Source organism: Zalophus californianus, chromosome 4, assembly GCF_009762305.2.
Source record: "Zalophus californianus isolate mZalCal1 chromosome 4, mZalCal1.pri.v2, whole genome shotgun sequence".
Lineage (NCBI taxonomy): Eukaryota > Metazoa > Chordata > Mammalia > Carnivora > Otariidae > Zalophus > Zalophus californianus.
This window is the reverse complement of record NC_045598.1, coordinates 60,962,488-60,976,482: the sequence shown is the minus strand read 5'-3', so window position 1 is coordinate 60,976,482 and position 13,995 is coordinate 60,962,488.

Genomic DNA, 13,995 nt, shown 5'->3' with positions numbered 1-13,995 from the left:
CCTGTCTGCTGTATACAAGGCCTTTTAATAGTATGGCTGATGTTTCACCATATTCAACAATGATCTCATGCTAATTTAAATGTAAGTGAACTAGTAATGCATGCATTATATTTCTCTTAAAAAATGAACAAATTTAAAAAGTGAGCAAGATAGGAGTAAGGAAGGTTACATTTGAATAGTAAGTCAAACTATGTAACAAAATGAGACATGGAGTTTTGCACCGAGTCATAATAATTACAACATCTTAAACTCGTAGAATGCTTTCATCGGGTGAACTCAGAGTGCCCTACATCTATTCATTCATATCTGTACAAACAGTTCTGTTTCATTTATTTGGTAATATTATCCTAGCAAGAGCAAAGGGGAATAACAGGGTAAATTGAGAATAATTGGTTACAAAGTGAGATTATAAAATAAAGAGACTTTGACTTATTTATCTTTCTCTTCACAACACCTAGTTAAGTTTCTAGCATTAGTAAGTGTTCCCAAATGCTTATGTTGTTGAAGAAGACATTTTGGAAAAGAAATTACTAAAAAACTTAATGGTTTAATAGAGTATGCATTTTGATGGCAGACAGAACTGGGTTTTAACTTTAATCTAACTGCTTATTGTGAGTTCGTCATTTTATTTAAACTGAGTTCCAATTTACTTATTTGCAAAGTAAGGGATTACTCTCTTAGTATGTTTGCAAAGATTATTAAATAATACATAGAAAGGTCCTAGCTCATTTCCTAGAATTGTAAAGTCACTCTTATTTATTACTGTAAAAAATATGCCATTGATTTAAAGATAATAGCTTCTTTTGCCCAATTCTACATCAATGTCACATTTTGAGATTGTTTTATTTCTTTCTCAATAATGATGGGCTGCTATTTGAATAGGCACCATAACCTCCATTTTCCCATCCAGAGTATTAGACCAACTAAGAATTTGAACAAAGCATGAGACTGATGTAGGACAAATTATCACTCTTTTTGAGGAAATAGAGTAAATTGGGTACATAGGCTACTGTGAGAAATTAGTCAATTGTACCAGTCACAGCCTTTGGGGTGTGTATGTGTGAGTGTGCGTGTGTAGGGAATGGTAGTGAGAGACTGTGAATGGTCTAGCTCTCAAAAAGTTAAAGGGAAGTGCTGGGCTGCGCATTCTCATTGCATAGTCCTCTCAGCAGTTAAGCTACTCTGGAGCTTATTTGTATTTTTGTTTGTCTTTTGATGTATTGTCCTACTGTGTACCCATCTTCCTTTTGAGATTCTTGAGGTCAGGGACTCTATTTTACATTTCATATTTCTAGGACTTACCAAAAGCTAATAAAAATTGTAAACTCAGCATTTTTTCAGTGAAAAGAATAAGTACATGTTGAGGATTCTAACTGAAAATCAACAGCAGTCATCTTTCCCGTGAAATCAGGTAGCATATATTATTTATACTTCTTGTCTTGTTATTAATAATGGTTTATGTTGATTTAGTAGTTTTAAATACATTTATTCTTCTCTTTTAGCTAGAGCAGTAGACATAAAACATGTCAAACTTTGTTTGTCTTCACACCATTTGGCACAGAGTTCAGTATAGGATGCAACTCAGCATACCCAACATTTTGAATGATAATATGCATTCATATTCACTTAATTTAATTAGCTGGTTTTAACAGTAGTTTCCCCATCTAGAGATAAATGTCATCATTTCTTCTAGCCTCTTATTCTGTGTACATACACACATGCACATATACATATGTTTGGGTGAATGTATGCATACATAGATATTACAAAGTATGGAATTATGCAATACATGGTCTGTTGAAACCCATGTTTTCTATTAATAATATGTTACTGACATCTTTCCATGCCGATATATATAGTTAAGCAATATAATTTTTAATGGCTGCACAGTATTATAAGGCCATTAACAATTTTTAAATAAGAAGTCTTATAAACAAAAACATAATGTTTCATTGATATTCAAAATTTCATTTTTATATTTACTGGACAGTTGTAATTATTTTTGTAATTGGTTGTTTATATCTTTTGCTTGGTTTCAATTGGTTATTTTCAATTTTTTTAAATTTTATTTTATTATGTTATGTTAATCACCATACATTACATCATTAGTTTTTGATGTAGTGTTCCATGATTCATTGTTTGCGTATAACACCCAGTGCTCCATTCAATACATGCCCTCTTTAATACCATAATCAGGCTAACCCATCCCCCCACCCCCTCTCCTCTAGAACCCTCAGTTGGCTTTCTCAGAGTCCATAGTCTCTCACGGTTTTAATGAATTTATAAGAACTTTTTATATCCTGGGTTTATTAAACCTGCATCTTTTTTTTTTTTTTTTGAGAGAGAGAGTGGGAGGAGGGGCAAAGGGAGAGGGAGAAAGAGAATCTTAAGCAAGCTCCATGCCCTGCATGGAGCCTGATGTGGGGATTGATCTCACAGCCCTGAGATCATGACCTGAGTTGAAATCAACAGTTGGACGCTTAACTGACTGAGGCATCCAAGTGCCCCTGAAACCTGTATATTTAACATACATTACAAATATTTCCCTGGGTCTTATTTATCGCTACAAAATATAGATCTGATTACGTCATTCCTCCCAACATGAAATTTTCAATAGCATCCCATTGCTCTAGACATACAAACTCATACTTTTAACCCATAACCATCTGCATGGCCCAAGTTGCCACTACACCTGTTTTAGGCTTCAGTACTCCCAGCTGTAGCTTCTTTGCCCAGTCAGTCCCTACGCTTCCATTGGATTTCTGTCCACTTTTGCCTTCTTTGCCATTCGCTTTGTTGCTCTGGATTTATATTTTTTATTATTCCTCTATTATCATTTGAAAATTTTTCATGAATTAGAGAGGGGATTATTCTGTTCTGTAGAGTCAGAAACCTCTAATATATTTTGAATAGAGGTGTGATAAGGGATCTGTAACTCAACACTGTGTGAGATCTTATAACATCTCTCCTGGGTTTTTTTTAGTGTAGGATAGGGATAAAATCATTTATCATACAGATAGTCTTTGAGCATCTACTGTGTGATGACGGAATGAAAGGTAAAAAGACATGCTCCGTGTTCTCAAAAGGTCAATGTTAAGAGAGGAAGGAAGTTACCTTCATTTAGGTAAAAGAGGGAGAGTTTACTGGAGGAGAGCATTTAGTTTATCTTTAAATATGGATAAGATATCAATGGTAGAAATAGGAGAGAAGGGCATTCTGAGCTGAAGCAGTGTCAGCGACAGCAAAAGGAAGGGCTTCCTCAAGGAGTCTGTTGCCATATACAAAGGGATATAGTTATCTATTTATCTATCATCTATCTATTATTGTTTTCTTTCTTTAAGTAGCAGTGATGGATTTGGACCAAGCAATACAGTATATATTTGAAATATTTATACGAGCAATCACAATCTATATGGCTTCAAGTGAATGTAGTTATAAGTATATGCACATTCCAAGGTACACCACATAGTCGACTGGGTTAGATGTGGTCAGTACTTAGTACCATGACAGTCACTTGGGTCTCATTAACCCCATCAAGGCACCAAATAAACTAGCCACAATAAGAAGGTTGCATTACTTACAGAATTGTTAAAGTGAACATATTTTCTAATTGCTGTCTTTGTTATTTATTATATACATGAAAGAAATAAAAAAAAAACAACATCTGCTACTTAAAAACAAAAACCTTTGACTACTTCAAAATGATTTTCTCTAGGGTATTGTTTTGAAAAAACGGAGCTGAATACCATGATCCCCTATAGACTCTAGCCCAGTGTTGTAGGAAAGATATGTTTAAACTATCATTTCTGCCCACCTGTGAATTTCCTGATCAGTTATTTCATTTCTCTAATATAATTGCATGACAGAACAAACACAAATTAATGCTACTGGTCCCCAGTGGAATCCATTTTGAAGTGTTTATAAGCACTACTGAACTAAAAAAAAAAAATGTAGCAGATGCCTCTATCAAAGTAGTACTGATGTATTGTTCTGTTTCTGTGAGCACACACACAGTGAAAGTGCTTGTCAGTCATGAAAAGGCTTGGACTTCAATGAGATGCATATAAGCCGTGTCTGAAACTACAGATCCAAATAGTACAGCTGGAGAACAAGTGTTTGACGCTTAAAAATATTGTGTATCTAGGACTAATTACGCTTTTGCAAACTTAGTAAAACATTGCTGTTTATTTAAACTTCGGCTGTACAAGATCTCCCTCAAATGAATGGTAGCTATTCTGAAGCCTGCACATAAACATCTATTTTGTAGAGAAACTGGCAATTAAGGACTTGTAATGAATTCTAGTCTTTTTCAATCTCTTTAAAAGAACACTATCGAATCAAAGAAAACAAGATATGAGGGATTCTTTAAAATTCTGCCCTGTCTTTTTCTGATGACTTAAGATATCAAGAGCATAACTTATTTTTCTTTGTGTTGTACATTTATATATTCATTTCTTGTCACAAATACAAAATAAGTTATAATTCATGATTCTCCAAAGAACTCCACATACAATTTAAAAAATTTAAATCTTGTGAAGACTATCCTGGGTGGGTGTAATTGTAGATATTTGTTTTGACACCCTAGTGACATGATAAAGATTTGTTTTATAGGTTCATTGGTTTTAAGATTACTTTCAACTCTTTAACATATTCAGGGCATAACATAAGAGTATATGAAGATATTCCATAAGCAGTGGATTTATTTCTTACATAGAAATATATACTCATGAGTATAAACTCCTATACGTCTAGGGCTTTTAGGAGCATAGCAGATGATAAAACTTTGTTGAGATTATAGGTGTACCATTCTCTTGTGATAAACTGGACCAAAATCCAAGAACATATAATTATTTGGATTTTAAGGTTCATATCTTATAAGTAACATAAATATTAGCCAAATACAAAGTAAGAACAAATATTTTAGATAGATGGATTATTGATAATTACATCAGAAGTTTTACCTTCAGAGATGAGGAGCTTTGTGATGATACTGAAACCACTTCTGTGAAATCCTTCCTTCCTACATGGAGTGAATGTGCTGGGAAAGGTCAGGCTGCTGCCTTGGTTCCCAGTGGTGCTCTCCCCATGGATTGCACATGGTGGAGGATCTTTTATTTACTGCAACTGTTGGTGCATTTTTGATATTCTGAGTCATAAAGAATTCATAGAGCAAAGAAAAGCAAACAATTACAAAACTAGAAAGGGCTAAAGCCTAAGTGTTGCCTCACGCTAGATTCTCCTGCTTTGAATTTCATGAGCGTTTAAAGTTGAATTGGAATGCTATGCAAGTTTCAAGGCAATTATTTGGACTCACCTGCATCAAGCCATGTCCACAGTGCTTCTACTTCTATAAAAACAAAACAAACAAATGAACAAAACAATAATAGAAGGAAAATATTACAATCTCTTTTAGAAAACAATACTAACAACACTACCACCAACAAGCACACACTGTCCATATAGAAGCAACAATGGAGTCATTCCCTATGGACAATCGTATTAATGAATATTATGACTTTCTCTATTTGGCCAAGATAGCAATGAATTAATGACATTATATTCTGTCCTTTCTTAACTAAATGGGCACTAGTATTTGTGGCTTTTTTTCCCAGTTGTCATGGTCAAGCTCTTAGGAGCTAAAGGATTAATTTATAAGATAATTTTGTTCTCTCACCCATAAAATAGGAGGCTGTAAGAAGGATCAAAGGTCATTTTGAAAATATCTGTCTTAATACCTGTCATATAGTAACTGCTTCATACATGTTTGCTAAATCCCAAATATGATTCCCTTTGGAATATTTCAATTCAGATAAGGTATTTTATCCTATTTCTGCTTGTAGCACTTGGAAGTAATACTGCTGACACATTAATGAGTGAAATATAATGACTAAAAAAATATCACTTTAAAAAATTGGGGGTGCCTGGGTGGCTCAGTTGGTTAAGTGTCCGACTGGATCTCGGCTCAGGTCTTTTTTCTTTAAATTTATTTATTTGACAGAAAGAGACACAGCAAGGGAGGGAACACAAGCAGGGGGAGTGAGAGAAGGAGAAGCAGGCTTTCCACCGAGCAAGGAACCCAATGCGGAGCTCAATCCCAGGACGCTGGGCTCATGACGTGACCCAAAGGCAGACGCTTAACAGCTGAGCCACTCTGGCATCTCTTGGTTCAGGTCTTGATCTCAAGGCTGTGAGTTCAAGCCCCACATTAGGCTCCATGCTGGGTGTGGAGCCTACTTTAAAAAAAAAAAAAAAGGGCTGTAGAATTAAGGTTCTGTTGTATTTTAGGGGATGCTAAGACTGTTCAAAAGTAAAAGCAGACTGGGTAGGGCCATATGCTGTGAGATTTGAGGAAGGATCAGAACAAACTAAATTTAATCTCTCCTTTCAGAACAATTTCCTCTACCACAGCACTTACATTACTGCAATCACATCCCTGGTATTTGTATTTCCAAAAGGAATCCTCAGGTCAAGAAGCATTCTCTAGTTATATTTATCCCTATATTGTTAACACATATCTTAGTGCCTAGCACATAAGAGTCATGGCATAAACTTCCCTAGAAAGGGATTATTATTGGTTATAATGAAGGGATAAACATTATTCTTTGGAGGGCAAATAAATAATCAATTGATACTAACTGAGATGGTGGACAGAGGAGAAATTTTCGTGGAATATGTTTATGTGAGCTGAGGGCCTAGTCATAGGGAAGGGTAGTTCAGGCTGAGGACATTAAATGAGAAGGCAGAGCCAGCTCAACTGGGAGTACACAGAGGTAGAGTCATGAAAATGGAATAAAGAAATATCAAAAATAAGTTCACTTCTTACACACTGTGCCAGGAGTGAGCTCTGACTGGGGAAGTGTTTCCTCAGTGGACTGCCAGGCTATCAGGGCCAGTCCTTTGGTTTGAGGAGTTCCATGTTCTAACTTCATTTCGTCAATGATCTTTCAAAGGGCACCCATTCTATGCTAAGGCATCTGTGAAAGGCTGGCAACAGAGGTGAGGAACTGTGGTGGAAACAGCACAAACAAAGCCAGAGAACACGTCAAACTGAGCAGAGATCCAGTCAACAGGGAGGTGGTTGGCAAGGTCACAGGCGAAGAGGCAAACTTTCAGGACAACTATGGAAACGGGTACTAGATAATGAGTTGAAACTGAATGCATTAAAGGTGCATTTATGTCAATAAAGAAATAAGTGCTGGGTTCTGAGCAGTAAATTACCAGAAACATAAAAAGCAAAGAGAAATATGCCAAAGAAAGTCTGAGTTAAACTTGAGAGGGTAGCGTTTTTTTTTTTTAAAGTATGAAATCTTGTTTTTTATTTAAATTCAATTAGCCAAGATATAGTACATCATTAGCTTCTGATATAATGTTCAATGATTCATTAGTTGAATATAATACCCAGTGCTCATCATATCACGTGCCCTCTTTAATTCCCATCACCCAGTTACCCCATCCTCCCACCCAACCTCCCTTTCTGCAACCTTGAGTTTGTTTCCCAGAGTCAAGAGTCTCATATTGTTTGTCTTGAGAGGGCAGTGCTTTTTAACAGAGAATTCTTTCTTTGAATTTCTGAGGCATCCCTTTACCCACCTTTTTTGAGTCTCTTCCTTAAAAAGCTCTATTGCATCTAAATATTACAGTCTTTAGTAGCAGTTTGACCTTAACCTAGGGATAAGCTGGAGACTAGTAGTACTAGATTGCAAGAGCTCAATGTTTAATTTTCAGAAATTTTGCAAGCCAATTATTAAACACAGCCATTATTAAAAATGACAGAAACTTAAAATTGAATATATTATAGTGAAGTAAAAGTATTATTTTTAATTATGTGCTATACATGCTTTATTTTAGTAATATTTGTAATGAAATTGTGTGTGTGTGTGTATTCTTTTTTTTTTTTTTCCAGAGAGCTGGATGTTGATTATGAAATATTTACCACCATGCTACTGAACTGGTCCCTATGAGGTCTGTCATCTGATAAACTTAGATAGTATTGCATCATACCTCTTAGGGTTACTGAAAAAAAATCAATGGGATAATACAATATTTAGTAAATGGTAGATGTTATCATAATCAATTATTATTTTGCAAAACAGTATCTTAGTTTTTCAATAAATTTATATAATTAACTTCTAAATGTATAATAAAACATTTTAAATATTTAAGCTACACGGTTAGTTTTCTAATCAAAAATAATATTTTTGCATATTTATTAGGAAGAGCTATTGGTTCTATTAGGAAGCCTGTCAGAAGACTCTTTCCAGAAAAGATAGGTTTTGAGAGTCGCAACCTATTAAAGAGTTGCTAAGGCAACCATTGCTTGCTAATAATGTAGTGATAGAAAAGAAGAGGTAATTTGAGGAACAATGCTTCTGAAAATTCAGAGGAGAAATATAAGTGAACAAACCCTCAACTGGAAATGAAAACGACTAGCTATTGGCAGTTTCTTCCTTGAATTAGGTAGCAGAAGGAGAGATTAGAGGGTATTTAGCAAGGTGGAAAAACACAGAGTACATTTTGATTCTTTTCAATGTGATTGCCTGATTTCTCATCATTAGTTTCTCATGATTTTAAATGTGATTGGATTAGAGACCCATCATACTAATCTTAAAGCTAGATTCTGGCATTTTGGTAATATTAAAGTAACTCTTGTCATATGTTTGCAGTAAACCTCAATGATAAGTTTATTTCTTTTAAGTCAATATATATCTTAGAGGTTGGATTTGAAAAATCTAAACTGTCACCCTGACAATAGCAAATGTCACATGTTCACATGATAGGACACCCTCAAAGGGTTTATTCAGTTAACTGCTTTTTTGCATTTTATAAATATAACAAAATGACGAATTAATTTGGATGCTCAGAGAAGCCTTTAGGGGGCGACTGGGTGGCTCAGTCGGTTAAGCGTCTGTCTTCAGCTCAGGTTATGATCCCAGGACCCTGGGATCCAACCCTGCATAGGGCTCCCTGCTTAGAGGGGAATCTGCTTCTCCCTCTCCCACTCCCCCTGCTTGCGTTCCCTCCCTCTCTGTCAAATAAATAAATAAAATATTTTAAAAAAAGAAGCCTTTAGTATGAGAGAGGTACTAAAACACTCACCCTTACTTTTCACATACTTTAAATCCTTTATTAATCTGGTGAGTTAGGTAATATTACCACTTTTCTAATGATATGACTGAAGAGTCTAGAGATTAAATCCTACGTATTGGTAAATGCCAAAGCTTAGATTTTATTCTAAGCCAATTATAATCTTAAACTCAGATTTTTTTTTCTCATTGTGCTCAATACTAATTGTTATTCATAGACATATGTTTAGAATACTTTGGTCTTACCCTTTCTGGGCCAGTTCTATGTTATTTTGCTATGCTAGACTCTTCAGTTTAGTAGATCTCTCTATCAAATAGAGAGATTGCTATTTATAGTGTTTTCCTGATAGAAAAAAAAAATCTCATTATCCAAGTTGGATCTAATTAAAAGAGCCACTGTTTTTCCTAAAACACAATTATTTTAATTTTGGCTCTTGACCCGCTACAAATCACCTTGCAAACAAGTAAGAAACACAAAATCATATGCAGATACTAAGATTTAGATCAAACAGATATGCTCCAAGTGAAATCCTTAATTGGCAGGGTTGCATCTGGATATTCTGGACACAAAAATGAGCAAGTGAAAGGCTTTTATTTATGAATTTGACAGTATCACATTATGATTGGGTAAGGACACGGACTGAGGTTGCAAACAGCATTGAAGCAACAACAGCAAACAATGCTTAAAACATCTTTAATTCTAATCAGGAAAATAATAACCCCAGAAAATGAAACTTAAAATATTTAAGTAACAGATTGTCAGTTTAAGACTTCACTTTATCCCGTCCTTTTCTTTTCTATCTTGTTGGCTGTTTATTCTACATTTAATCCTATCAGAGTCATAATCGTCACATATTTGATTTGCAAGTTTACAATTGCCAAGCTATGCATCTTCTTACAAAAATAAATATGTTTAAAAATGTATACACACATAAGTGGTCAATCTGAAGATCCCATGCTTCTTTGCCATTTCATCAAAAACAAGTACAATTAATGGATACAATGATATCAGTGTTCGTTGGGACTGTTTAAATTAGAAAGATGCTTAAAGGGCAAAGGAAAAAAAATGATGAAAAAATTCCTAATTCCCTGAGACTTCACTGAATAATGAGCTCTAACTAGGCATGGAAATTTGCTCATATATTATGCAGCTAATTTAGGAAAGAATGAAGAATGGACTGTTGTAAAAGCTACACATTATTTCCTCTGGAAAAGCTTTAAACAGTTTGCAAAGTCAAATTTAAAATGTTTTTAATTGCAGTCCTTTATTGTTGCCGTGTAAGAATGTGGTTGAAGTCTGTTGAATAGATTGGATCTTAGAGGAGATGAGTGCCAGTTAATATAAATAGGGATCTTTGAACTTACATTTTTAATGCATACATTTCCTCAGTAAATTCTTTGTCTATGGTTGTAAGACAACCTCTTGTAAATTAGTTTGTGTTTCTGTTCCTATCTTATTACATATCAAATAGACATAGACAAATCATCCCAATGGGAAGTCACCCATCAGAGCATTGCTACCTATTTTTTATTTCTGAATATTTATTACTATCTCAAAATTACTATCCTGTTCACTCATGTAAAACATTAATAGTCACATTTTCTCTTTACGTTATACATAATAATTATTTTTCATGTTTATTCAGGAAACACGCCTTTTCAACATTTTTGCTAAGTCAGCATTTTATTTGTATTCAATTTATTCGATAAAAGGAGGAAGGATGGATCTGTTATTTAACCAGGCTCTTCCGTTTACACAGTGCAATTTCAAAGCTCTGAACTCTTTCATTTGCAGTGTGCAGGGCCCTCCATCTATGTCAAATCTCTGCAAACTGTCTCTAGATTTCTTAGGGATAATTTCCTTTTGAAAAGTAAAACATACAAATCTAATCCATATCCCTCAAAAATACATGCATACTACACCATAAGGTAGAATGTTGCTTTATATCATCAACATTTGCTAAATTTGGGGGCTGCAATTTAAAAGTTCTTTGGCATTAGTTTTTGCAATGTTAATCTGGAAATTTTAACAATCTGGCAAAGTCATGACATCAAACTTGACACTTAGAATTTGTTTTCCTTGCCCATATAGGTTTGCCAAAGTATTACTTTATATATTTGTTTCTTTATGTAACCATATGACTTGTTTTACCAAAATGTGACACAGACACAGTTGCGTATATTGCCCCAGAAAACTTGCTTACATTGGCCTGTATTATCAAAAAGGTAAGTGTTTTTCTTTTGCAGTCCTCCCACCCCTTATTATAGTTTATTAATGACAGTCTAGGTTCAAATCCAGATCTTTTACTTCAGGTCTTGTTTATTTTCTCTTACATGAGTTTTAAATTGTTGGAAACCAGAATGAAGATCTTTGATCCAGAGTACATCCAGGTGGAGAAATAGGAATATGATTACTCATACATCCCTAGGACTTTAACTATCTCTTCTTTCTGGAGCTCCTACCTATTTTCTGAGCTCCAGGTCCCCCAACTCCTTCATTGTCTAATGGACATATTTATCAGAATACTCCATAGGAACTTCCAACTCATTAAATGCATCTCAAAGAGTACTTAACACCTTCACTCCTAATCAGCCTTTTCTCTCAAACTCCCTAGTTAGTTAAATGGTTTCGCCATTCAGACAGTCAAATAACACATCTTTACTAATCCTTGAGAGTATCCCATGTCCCTGGGCTCACACATCTAATGACTTTCCAACTCTGTAGATATAACCAAAGGGGATGCCACCGATATCCATCCATCCCAACTCTTTTTTTTTTTCAATTGATAAGCATAAAATTATACTGGATACATTTTGATCATGATAACTCTTTAGCATAGAATTCATTAGATTGTATTAGGTGCTCTTAGTCCTTTGCCATATCCATCAGACTTTAACTCTTTCAAGATACTCTGCCTGCTAATATTGGCTTCTCTGTGTCTGAGAATTTCTTACCCTGGTTTATCAGAAGGCAACTTTGCTGGTACAACAGCAGGTTGTTATAGCTGGAGAATTAACAAACTCTCCAGGAACAGGGCTCAGATAATGCCGCTTGGGAGCTGGTGAATTAATACAGTAATGCAAATCTTACCCACATTTTGGGTAGGATAATTCTGAGCTGTTTTATGCTATTTTGCACAGTATCCCTGTGAGATTAAGCCCAGTTACTCTGTATGTAGCTAACTTAATAATGCAAATACATTGACTGCATTCCCTTCCCTGAATCACTTCCCCATCCCCACCCCCACTGGTGCCCCTTCCAAGTAAACTACTTGCATTCAAATCCTTGTCCCTGGATCTGCTTCTGGAGAACACATACTAAGAAAAAGGCCCTTCACAGTGAGTATTACAACTTCATTCTTGGCCACTTTCATCCATATACCCATACTCTAGTTCAATTAACTGTACCTCTTTTCCCAAAGTGAACCTTATGCTGCCAATATATACACATTTATTTATATACCCCCTTCTTTCTCTATCTCTATCTATATACCCCCTTCTTAGTTCTTTCCTTTTTTTGAAATATATTAATCTTTTAAGTCTTACTAATAATGCATACATTCTTTGAAATATTTTTAATTCCTCGTTCAAAACCATATTTCTTCTCTGCTTGTATAGTAGATCATTAGAAGTTCGTTATTCATTACATTATATCACAGTTAATTTTTGTCTTCATGTTGCTCCTCCTGACTCTTTATGAGTTCTTTGATGGAAGTGTTAAGTTAAAATTATGAAGTTATTTTTCCACAAAGCATTATGACTAATGGTAATTATATCTTAAAGCAGGAATTTGAAAGAAAATGTGGTATGTTCATTACCACCTTCTACCTTCTCTAATCTATGTGTATTAGTGTGCTTGAGCTACCATGACAAAAATACCATAGACTGGGTGGATTAAACAATAGAATTTTTTTCCTCACAGTTTCAGAGGCTAGAAATCTGGGGTCAGGATGTCAGCTTGGTCAGGTTCTGGTGAGAGCTCTCTTCCTGGCTTGCAGATGGTCAGCTTTGCTATGTTCTCACCTGGTGAAGAGAGAATGATCAAGTTCTTTGAGATCTTTCCTTATAAGTGCACTAATCCTATCCTGGGAACCCCACCATTATTACCTAATTTAACCATAATTACCTTCAAAAGGCCCCATCTCCAAATGCCATTGTGTGTAATGGCTTCACCATATGACTTTGGGGGTGGGGGGCACATAAACATCTAGTCCATAACACTGTGGCAGGCTGTTGGGAAACCTAGGCAAATTTGCTTGTCGATTGCACATAAATATGAGGTTAATTAATTTTTCTCTACACAGAAATTATGTCAGTGCATATCAGAGCTTTCATATACGACTGTATAAACTGCATTTATAATTCCTGGAGTGCTATTTACATTAACTTGGGATAGGCATGAAGACCTCTGGAGTTGAATGGACCTTGGGCTTTTCCCCATCCCTTCTCTTAACCTTTGGTCTTTTTCACAGGCAGTCTGTACTTTCCTTAAACTGTTCAGAACTGTATAATGGTATACAAGCCTATATGTTCAAATAGATAAATAATGGGTTTTGACATTAGGTTTCATTTACCCATTAGAATCATATTATTTATTCCTTCTAAAACTTGTTCTTTTCTCTTCCAAACTCCCTAACGGAAATGTCTTAATTGTCTTATATAGCTCTAATCCATTCTTTTTAAATAGCTCTGTAATAGTCCATGATGTGACTGTGCCATATTTTATTCAGAAATTAATTGTTATCTATTTGGTTTCTAGTTTTTACCCTCACAATCAATGTTTCAATAAGCATATTTCTGTCTATACTGATTCCTCAAAAGGCTAAAAATGAAAAAATAGTTTCACCCTCAATTTGTGAGACAATCCCTTTCCCTACAGCCCTGCTGACAATAAATCTTAAAGCTCTTTTCA